The sequence below is a fragment of the Engystomops pustulosus genome, unplaced genomic scaffold (assembly GCF_040894005.1).
Source record: "Engystomops pustulosus unplaced genomic scaffold, aEngPut4.maternal MAT_SCAFFOLD_479, whole genome shotgun sequence".
NCBI classification, from domain to species: Eukaryota; Metazoa; Chordata; class Amphibia; order Anura; family Leptodactylidae; genus Engystomops; species Engystomops pustulosus.
The window spans coordinates 5,001-13,726 of NW_027285358.1; the positions used below are offsets into that span (position 1 = coordinate 5,001).

The 8,726-nt window shown below is 63.6% G+C and overlaps 1 non-coding gene across 1 annotated transcript in view; it reads right to left on the reverse strand.

Annotated features, from left to right (window-relative positions):
* The window catches only part of LOC140111507 (18S ribosomal RNA), a 1,883-nt gene extending 1,815 nt beyond the window's left edge, over window positions 1-68 (reverse strand). Inside the window, exon 1 of the ribosomal RNA XR_011852046.1 lies at window positions 1-68. This exon is cut by the window's left edge and continues 1,815 nt beyond it. This is a non-coding gene — a ribosomal RNA (18S ribosomal RNA).
* Between the last annotated feature and the right edge of the window lie 8,658 nt (window positions 69-8,726).

The following is an 8,726-nucleotide window of genomic DNA, read 5'->3' on the forward strand; positions in this document are numbered from 1 at the left end:
TCAGTACTTAGACATGCATGGCTTAATCTTTAAAACAAGCATATACTACTGGCAGGATCAACCAGGTAGCCGAGCTCTGAGGGGTAGACTCTTGGAGTCAGGCTCCGTGAGCTAATGGGAACGCTCGTTGCTGCTGCTGCTACCGCAGCGCTTCTCCGCCGCCGGAGAAGACCTCGCAGACAACATTGGATGGAGCTTAGGGCAGGGGGGCAAGAAAGATGCTCTCGGTCCCTTCCAAGGACCCGAAAAAGCCTTCCCTTCCCCTCCCTCTCGCAGTCGCTGGCTTTCCCCACTCAGTTCAGCCAAGAAGTGGCGCTCGACTCTCACCTCCATCAGCACCTCCGAAGCTCGGACAGCTCCTGTAGGCTGCGCATAGAAGGAAAGCATTGGACGCTCAACTTCAGCACCTCGAGTGTCGGACAGCTCCACCACCACCTCTCCACACTGTTAAGCGAGAGAGACGATAGGAGCCGTCGCGACGTACCCATGCAGCGCCGCCCGCCAACGCACAGAGGAGCGGAGGGGATCGGGCGCCAGGTCCGGGGGAAGGCTGGGAGGGAAGCTACGGCGCTGCTACCCAGCTTTCAACCCTGCGGGACCGGTGCTCCGCTCCTATCGCTCCGGCGAACAGGGTCCGCTACGCTTTCAACACCAGCGCCCGGCAGAGGGCTTGGAGAAGGCTCGCGCGGATCCTCGGTTCGGATCGCCTGGCTTCGCGGGAGCGGCCTTCGGCTAGGGCCGACGACGGCCGGACCGAGCAGATTTGGACCGGGGTGCGGGGCGAGTACCTGCCTCTCTCACGAAGGGAGTGTCACCGGTAAGAAGCCTCTTCCCACGTCTGCTTGCCGACTTACGCTCGCCCCGACGAGAGGCCCAACCGAAAGAGTGGAAAGGGGCAGAGATTTCCAGGGTCGCCCCACCAGGGATGCAATACCCCAGTGCAGACAGTCGGCCCTGCCCCGAACCTACTCGGTGGTTTGAAGGTTAACCTCTTGGGGAAAAGCAGCGATTCGCCTCGCGGTGCGTGCCTCCGCGGATCTAAACCCCCTCGATCGATGTGGGGCCAGAGGACCCCTTTTCCCCGTACGAAACTGTCAGCTCACCATGGGCTCGACGTCCGTGGGTCGGGGAGTTGAGCGCTTACGCGCGGCGGGACCTTATAACCTGCAGCGGCTGAGGAGCGAAGATTTCCAGGGTGGGCCCCCGGGGATGCCATACCCCGAGCAGCCTGTCGGCCCCGCTCCTAGCACGCTGGCAAGCAATGGAGTCTTCCCCGCGGCAGCCACCGCCCTCGCCCTAGCCTCGCCGTCGGTCGATGAAGAACGTCGTTCGCCCTCCTCTGGCTCGGGATTTGGAAACGGCCTGGCCTTCGCCTACTCCGTCGGGCAACTGCCTTCCGCCAGCCCCTTCCCTCGAATCCCCTTCTTCCATTTTAGACCCGATCAGGGGATTGGTCAGCCCAGCCCTGGGGTAAGAAGAGGGGTTGGGGTCGGTTCGGCTTCGGGTGCCCCGCTCGGCCAAAGTTTCCCCTCGCTTTGGAAGCACGCGAGGTCGCGGAGGGTGTCGGGGTTATTTTTTCGGCTCCCTGGCTTCGCGGGAGCGGCCTTCGGCTAGGGCCGAGGCCGTCCGGCCCGCGCAGATTTGGACCGGGGTCCGGGGCGAGTACCTGCCTCTCTCACGAAGGGAGTGTCACCGGTAAGAAGCCTCTTCCCACGTCTGCTTGCCGACTTACGCTCGCCCCGACGAGAGGCCCAACCGAAAGAGTGGAAAGGGGCAGAGATTTCCAGGGTCGCCCCACCAGGGATGCAATACCCCAGTGCAGACTGTCGGCCCTGCCCCGAACCTACTCGGTGGTTTGAAGGTTAACCTCTTGGGGAAAAGCAGCGATTCGCCTCGCGGTGCGTGCCTCCGCGGATCTAAACCCCCTCGATCGATGTGGGGCCAGAGGACCCCTTTTCCCCGTACGAAACGGCCGGCTCACCATGGGCTCGACATCCGTGGGTCGGAGAGTTGAGCGCTTACGCGCGGCGGGACCTTATAACCTGCAGCGGCTGAGGAGCGAAGATTTCCAGGGTGGGCCCCCGGGGATGCCATACCCCGAGCAGCCAGTCGGCCCCGCTCCTAGCGCGCTGACGAGCAATGGAGTCTTCCCCGCGGCAGCCACCGCCCTCGCCTCGCCGTCGGTCGATGAAGAGCCGAGTTCGCCCTCCTCTGCTCGGGACTCGGAAACGGCCTGGCCTTCGCCTACTCCGTCGGGCAACTGCCTTCCGCCAGCCCCTTCCCTCGAATCCCCTTCTTCCATTTTAGACCCGATCAGGGGATTGGTCAGCCCAGCCCTGGGGTAGGAAGAGGGGTTGGGGTCGGTTCGGCTTCCGGTGCCCCCGCTCGGCCAAAGGTCCCCTCGCTTTGGAAGCAGAGGGTGCCGGGGTTATTTTCGGCTTGACGCCTAGTCCGGTCCCTGCCGGTTCCCGTGGAGGCCCGCGGTCAAAACCAGCTCCCGGCTGTCGGAGCCGGAGCCCCGCAGCCCGAGCGGACGCACCGAGTCCCTCATGTAAGGGATAGCCGCCCCTACGGAACGGCCCGGACTGGGACCAGGCACCCCCAGGCGCCGAAGGGGTGGGTCGGCCGTGTTGCCGAAGCTTAGCCGGCGCTGATGACCGCAGCCCCTAACGATGCCCACAGGCGGGGGAGCCAAGGAGGGCACTAGGAAGACGTGGCGGGGTCGGACGGCTCAATTTCCAGGGTGGGACCCCGGGGGTTCAGTACCCCGGGCATCCGGTCGGTTTCGCCGGCGCGACCCCAAGCCTTCCACGGCCCCTTCGTGGGTGCAGGGATACCGTGCAGGGTGCAGGCTTAGACGCCAATTCCCCAGAAGTTTTAGGGATAGGGTTTGTCCGGGCGCCACCGCAGCGACAACCTCGCAAGAAGCTCTCTTCCACAAAAGCACGGGCAACGTTCGTGTGCGAGTGTTGGTCTCCCATGGTCTACCGACTCCCCCGGGCGGCCCAAGCGTTACGCCCACGGCCGGGCCCTCGAGCAGGCGCACCCCTGGTGCCTCTCGTAAGGGAAGGCTACGGTCCTCAACCCCTCGTATGGCGGGGAGGGCGCATTTGAAACGCTAAAGGACGAGCCCTGTTCGGGACCTGGCGGGGATCCGCGGATTGGCGAGAGGGATGGGTCTGCCGTTGGTCAGAGGGGACGCACCCCTGGGACGCAGTTTGGCATTAGCGACCGATGGCCCATCTACGACCATGTACTCCGGAGCGCCAAGGAGGACGCGGGTGGGCTTTGGGGGCAGACTCAATTTCCAGGGTCTGGGCGCCGGGGGTGCAATACCCTTAAGCGCTCATGTCGGTTTCGTCTGCCGCCCGCCTCTGGCCCGGCTCCTAGTGACGGGTGCTGTGAACGTGCGATCGTGCTTGCGGTTGAAGAGTTCAAAGGCTACCGCTGGGGATAACACGCCCGGGGAATTTAGAAACCCCCCCCTCCGCTACAATCTCTGCTTCTGCCGGACTCGGAGGGGAGCCGCCCCGGGGGCGACCGCTCCCTCTCCTCTTCCGCGGCGTGCCGCGCGCTTCGCCGTCAGCAGCGGAGCGAACCTTTTTCTCGGTCCGCAGCTCTTCAGGCGTAGGCGGGCAGCGCTAACAGGGTACACTGGGGACCACTCGACCGCAACCGCTCCTCCGACCGACGAGCATACCTACCGCGGATACGCCACGGTGGGTCTAAGCCTCGTCGCCGCCGCGAGGAGCAGGCGGGAGCCGTCCTTTTCGTGCTGCGGAAATAAACCGTGGACACAGAGGTGTGTCTGCGCTCTCCGACCGGGCGGGGGGCGATTGGACTTGCCCGAGGGACACTAGGCGAGGCGCTGCCGCGGGAGCCGGAGCTCCGCGCTGGACGCTGCCGCCGCCAACGCCGCCGCCCCCCACCCACGGTACGGTGGAGTACGCCCGTTCCATACGCTTCGTAGCAAACCTCAGCCGAAGCAGAGAGTCCTACCGCTGTGGCAGGAGCGGGGCCGTGCGAGGACCACACTGGCACCGCGCTACACAACCTTAGGCAGAGGACGACAGCCGCTCACGGGGAGCGGGGGATTGATGCGCGACCAAGACTGAGGCTAAGGAACGCTTTACCATAAACCGGCCGGGGCCAATACCCCTGACCGAGCAAAGTGCCCTGCCCCGCCGGATCGCGCTGTGTCAGATCGATCAAAAGAGCGGAGAGCCGAGACTCTACCGCTGGGAGTTTGTGGAGAACGGCCTGGCTTGCGTCCCGTCCTCCCGCCCTCGACCTCACATGGCTAGCCTCACCCGCCGGGAGCCACCCCATTGGGGACCGTAGGGCGGAGAAGGGGTCTCCGCGTCCGGAATTTACTTGTGGAGAACGGCCTGGCTTACGTCCCGTCCTCCCGCCCTCGACCTCACATGGCTAGCCTCACCCGCCGGGCGCCACCCCCATTGGGGACCGTAGGGCGGAGAAGGGGTCTCCGCGTCCGGAATTTACTTGTGGAGAACGGCCTGGCTTACGTCCCGTCCTCCCGCCCTCGACCTCACATGGCTAGCCTCACCCGCCGGGCGCCACCCCATTGGGGACCGTAGGGCGGAGAAGGGGTCTCCGCGTACGGAATTTCTTGTGGAGAACGGCCTGGCTTACGTCCCGTCCTCCCATGGCTAGCCTCACCCGCCGGGCGCCACCCCATTGGGGACCGTAGGGCGGAGAAGGGGTCTCCGCGTCCGGAATTTCTTGTGGAGAACGGCCTGGCTTACGTCCCGTCCTCCCGCCCTCGACCTCACATGGCTAGCCTACCCCGCCGGGCGCCGCTCCATTGGGGATACGGTACGGCAAAGCGCGACGCCGCACGATGCCAACACTTTGTGCAAAAACCTGGCAGAGTCGACCAAAACCTCGCTTCTTTGACCGGTATTTTTGATGCTTTTCTCTGCCGCCGAAGGTGCACTGAGGGTCGGATCGCCCAAAATTTTTACCGGTCGTTTTGGTCTGCGGTTCTTCCGAGAGGTGCCCGCCTGACAGTTCTTTTTCAGCAGCCTCCGAAAGGCCATCCAGCGGGCAAGCCAGGGGTTGGCAGCCGCCGGCGGTGAGCCTTCCCCGGCCGGGGCAGACGGCTCCGACCGCAAAATTTTTTCGACTTTCGCCGAGGCCAAAACCCCATGCACTTTTAAAGCCTGCCCGCAGCGCCGTCTCCTGTCAGACGTCCCTTGCCGCCTGCGGTGGTCCTCGCCCGGCAGAGAGAAGCCGGAGTCGCCCCCTCTCCGTTCTTTTTCACCATTCCGGAGCTCTGAAATCTGCCGGACACCGAGTGACCGAGGACGCTTCCCAGGAGGGCGGCAGCGAGAGGCAGAGTGCCACCGGTCGGGTCGCCGGTTCTCCCACACTTTGAAAATTTTTCGCTTGTTCTGGTGGGATGGAGAGAGAGCGTGGCTTATGCGCCCTCTGCCCCGCGGTCCGCCCTGGCTGGCCTTACGCCGGTGGTTCGCCAGGCCACCGGCACCTTGTACGGCGGGGACGGCGTGGCTTATGCGCCCGTCAACCCACCTACTCGCCCCGGCTAGCCTTTTACCCGGAGGGCGCCACGCTCCGGGTACCAGTGAGCGGCACGAACCCAGTCATACCATGCCGCTCACCTCGCGCCCTCTCCGGCCTCCGCCGCGGAGACCTCCCGCTAGGACCTGCGGGGGGCGATTTCTGCCAAAATCTACAAAGTCCCCGATGGTTAAGGACGTAGACTGTTGAGCGGGACCTACACACTCTTGTAGCCGATGGGGCTCGCCATTTCCCGCAGAAAATGGACCACCTCCCGCAGAGGAACATGAAATGCCCCTTCCCGCGGGACCCGAAGGACCGCTCTGTCCGAGCAGGCCTCCAGGACCACGGCACGCAAAAGCGACTCAGTCCCGCTGGCATTACGGATCTGACTTTGTGCAAAAACCAGGCAGAGTCGACCAAAACCTCCCTTCTTTGACCGGTGTTTTTGTTGCTTTTCTCTGCCGCCGAAGGTGCACTGAGGGTCGGATCGCCCAAAATTTTTACCGGTCGTTTTGGTCTGCGGTTCTTCCGAGAGGTGCCCGCCTGACAGTTCTTTTTCAGCAGCCTCCGAAAGGGCATCCAGCGGGGCAAGCCAGGGGTTGGCAGCCGCCGGCGGTGAGCCTTCCCCGGCCGGGCAGACAGCTCCGACCGCAAAATTTTTTCGACTTTCGCCGAGGCCAAAACCCCATGCACTTTTAAAGCCTGCCCGCAGCGCCGTCTCCTGGCAGACGTCCCTTGCCGCCTGCGGTGGTCCTCGCCCGGCAGAGAGAAGCCGGATTCGCCCTCTCACCGGTTCTTTTTCACCATTCCGGAGCTCTGAAATCTGCCGGACACCGAGTGACCGAGGACGCTTCCAGGAGGGCGGCAGCGAGAGGCAGAGTGCCACCGGTCGGGAAGCCGGTTCTCCCACACTTTGAAATTTTTTCGCTTGTTCTGGTGGGATGGAGAGAGAGCGTGGCTTATGCGCCCTCTGCCCCGCGGTACGCCCTTGGCTAGCCTTACGCCGGTGGTTCGCCAGGCCACCGGCACCTTGTACAGCGGGGACGGCGTGGCTTATGCGCCCTCTGCCCCGCGGTACGCCCTTGGCTAGCCTTACGCCGGTGGTTCGCCAGGCCACCGGCACCTTGTACGGCGGGGACGGCGTTGCTTATGCGCCCGTCAATCCACCTACTCGCCCGGCTAGCCTTTACCCGGAGGGCGCCACGCTCCGGGTAGCAGTGAGCGGCACGAGCCCAGTCATACCATGCCGCTCACCTCGCACCTTTTCCGGCCTCCGCCGCGGAGACCTCCCGCTCTGTTCTGCGGAGAGCGATTTTGGGCAAAATCTACAAAGTCCCCGATGGTTAAGGACGTAGACTGTTGAGCGGGACCTACACACTCTTGTAGCCGAAGGGGCTCGCCATTTCCCGCAGAAAATGGATCACCTCCCGCAGAGGAACATGAAATGCCCCTTCCGCGGGACCCGAAGGACCACTCTGTCCGAGCAGGCTTCCAGGACCACGGCACGCAAGAGCGACTCAGTCCCGCTGGCATTACGGATCTGACTTAGTGCAAAAACCTGGCAGAGTCGACCAAAACTCCCCTTCTCTGACCGGTATTTTTGTTGCTTTTCTCTGCCGCCGAGGTGCACTGAGGGTCGGATCGCCCAAAATTTTTACCGGTCGTTTTGGTCTGCGGTTCTTCCGAGAGGTGCCCGCCTGACAGTTCTTTTTCAGCAGCCTCCGAAAGGGCATCCAGCGGGCAAGCCAGGGGTTGGCAGCCGCCGGCGGTGAGCCTTCCCGGCCGGGGCAGACAGCTCCGACCGCAAAATTTTTTCGACTTTCGCCGAGGCCAAAACCCCATGCACTTTTAAAGCCTGCCCGCAGCGCCGTCTCCTGTCAGACGTCCCTTGCCGCCTGCGGTGGTCCTCGCCCGGCAGAGAGAAGCCGGTTTCGCCTCTCACCGGTTCTTTTTCACCATTCCGGAGCTCTGAAATCTGCCGGACACCGAGTGACCGAGGACGCTTCCAGGAGGGCGGCAGCGAGAGGCAGAGTGCCACCGGTCGGGTCGCCGGTTCTCCCACACTTTGAAAATTTTTCGCTTGTTCTGGTGGGATGGAGAGAGAGCGTGGCTTATGCGCCCTCTGCCCCGCGGTCCGCCCTGGCTGGCCTTACGCCGGTGGTTCGCCAGGCCACCGGCACCTTGTACGGCGGGGACGGCGTGGCTTATGCGCCCGTCAACCCACCTACTCGCCCCGGCTAGCCTTTTACCCGGAGGGCGCCACGCTCCGGGTACCAGTGAGCGGCACGAACCCAGTCATACCATGCCGCTCACCTCGCGCCCTCTCCGGCCTCCGCCGCGGAGACCTCCCGCTAGGACCTGCGGGGGGCGATTTCTGCCAAAATCTACAAAGTCCCCGATGGTTAAGGACGTAGACTGTTGAGCGGGACCTACACACTCTTGTAGCCGATGGGGCTCGCCATTTCCCGCAGAAAATGGACCACCTCCCGCAGAGGAACATGAAATGCCCCTTCCCGCGGGACCCGAAGGACCGCTCTGTCCGAGCAGGCCTCCAGGACCACGGCACGCAAAAGCGACTCAGTCCCGCTGGCATTACGGATCTGACTTAGTGCAAAAACCAGGCAGAGTCGACCAAAACCTCCCTTCTTTGACCGGTGTTTTTGTTGCTTTTCTCTGCCGCCGAAGGTGCACTGAGGGTCGGATCGCCCAAAATTTTTACCGGTCGTTTTGGTCTGCGGTTCTTCCGAGAGGTGCCCGCCTGACAGTTCTTTTTCAGCAGCCTCCGAAAGGGCATCCAGCGGGCAAGCCAGGGGTTGGCAGCCGCCGGCGGTGAGCCTTCCCGGCCGGGGCAGACAGCTCCGACCGCAAAATTTTTTCGACTTTCGCCGAGGCCAAAACCCCATGCACTTTTAAAGCCTGCCCGCAGCGCCGTCTCCTGGCAGACGTCCCTTGCCGCCTGCGGTGGTCCTCGCCCGGCAGAGAGAAGCCGGATTCGCCCTCTCACCGGTTCTTTTTCACCATTCCGGAGCTCTGAAATCTGCCGGACACCGAGTGACCGAGGACGCTTCCAGGAGGGCGGCAGCGAGAGGCAGAGTGCCACCGGTCGGGAAGCCGTTCTCCCACACTTTGAAATTTTTTCGCTTGTTCTGGTGGGATGGAGAGAGAGCGTGGCTTATGCGCCC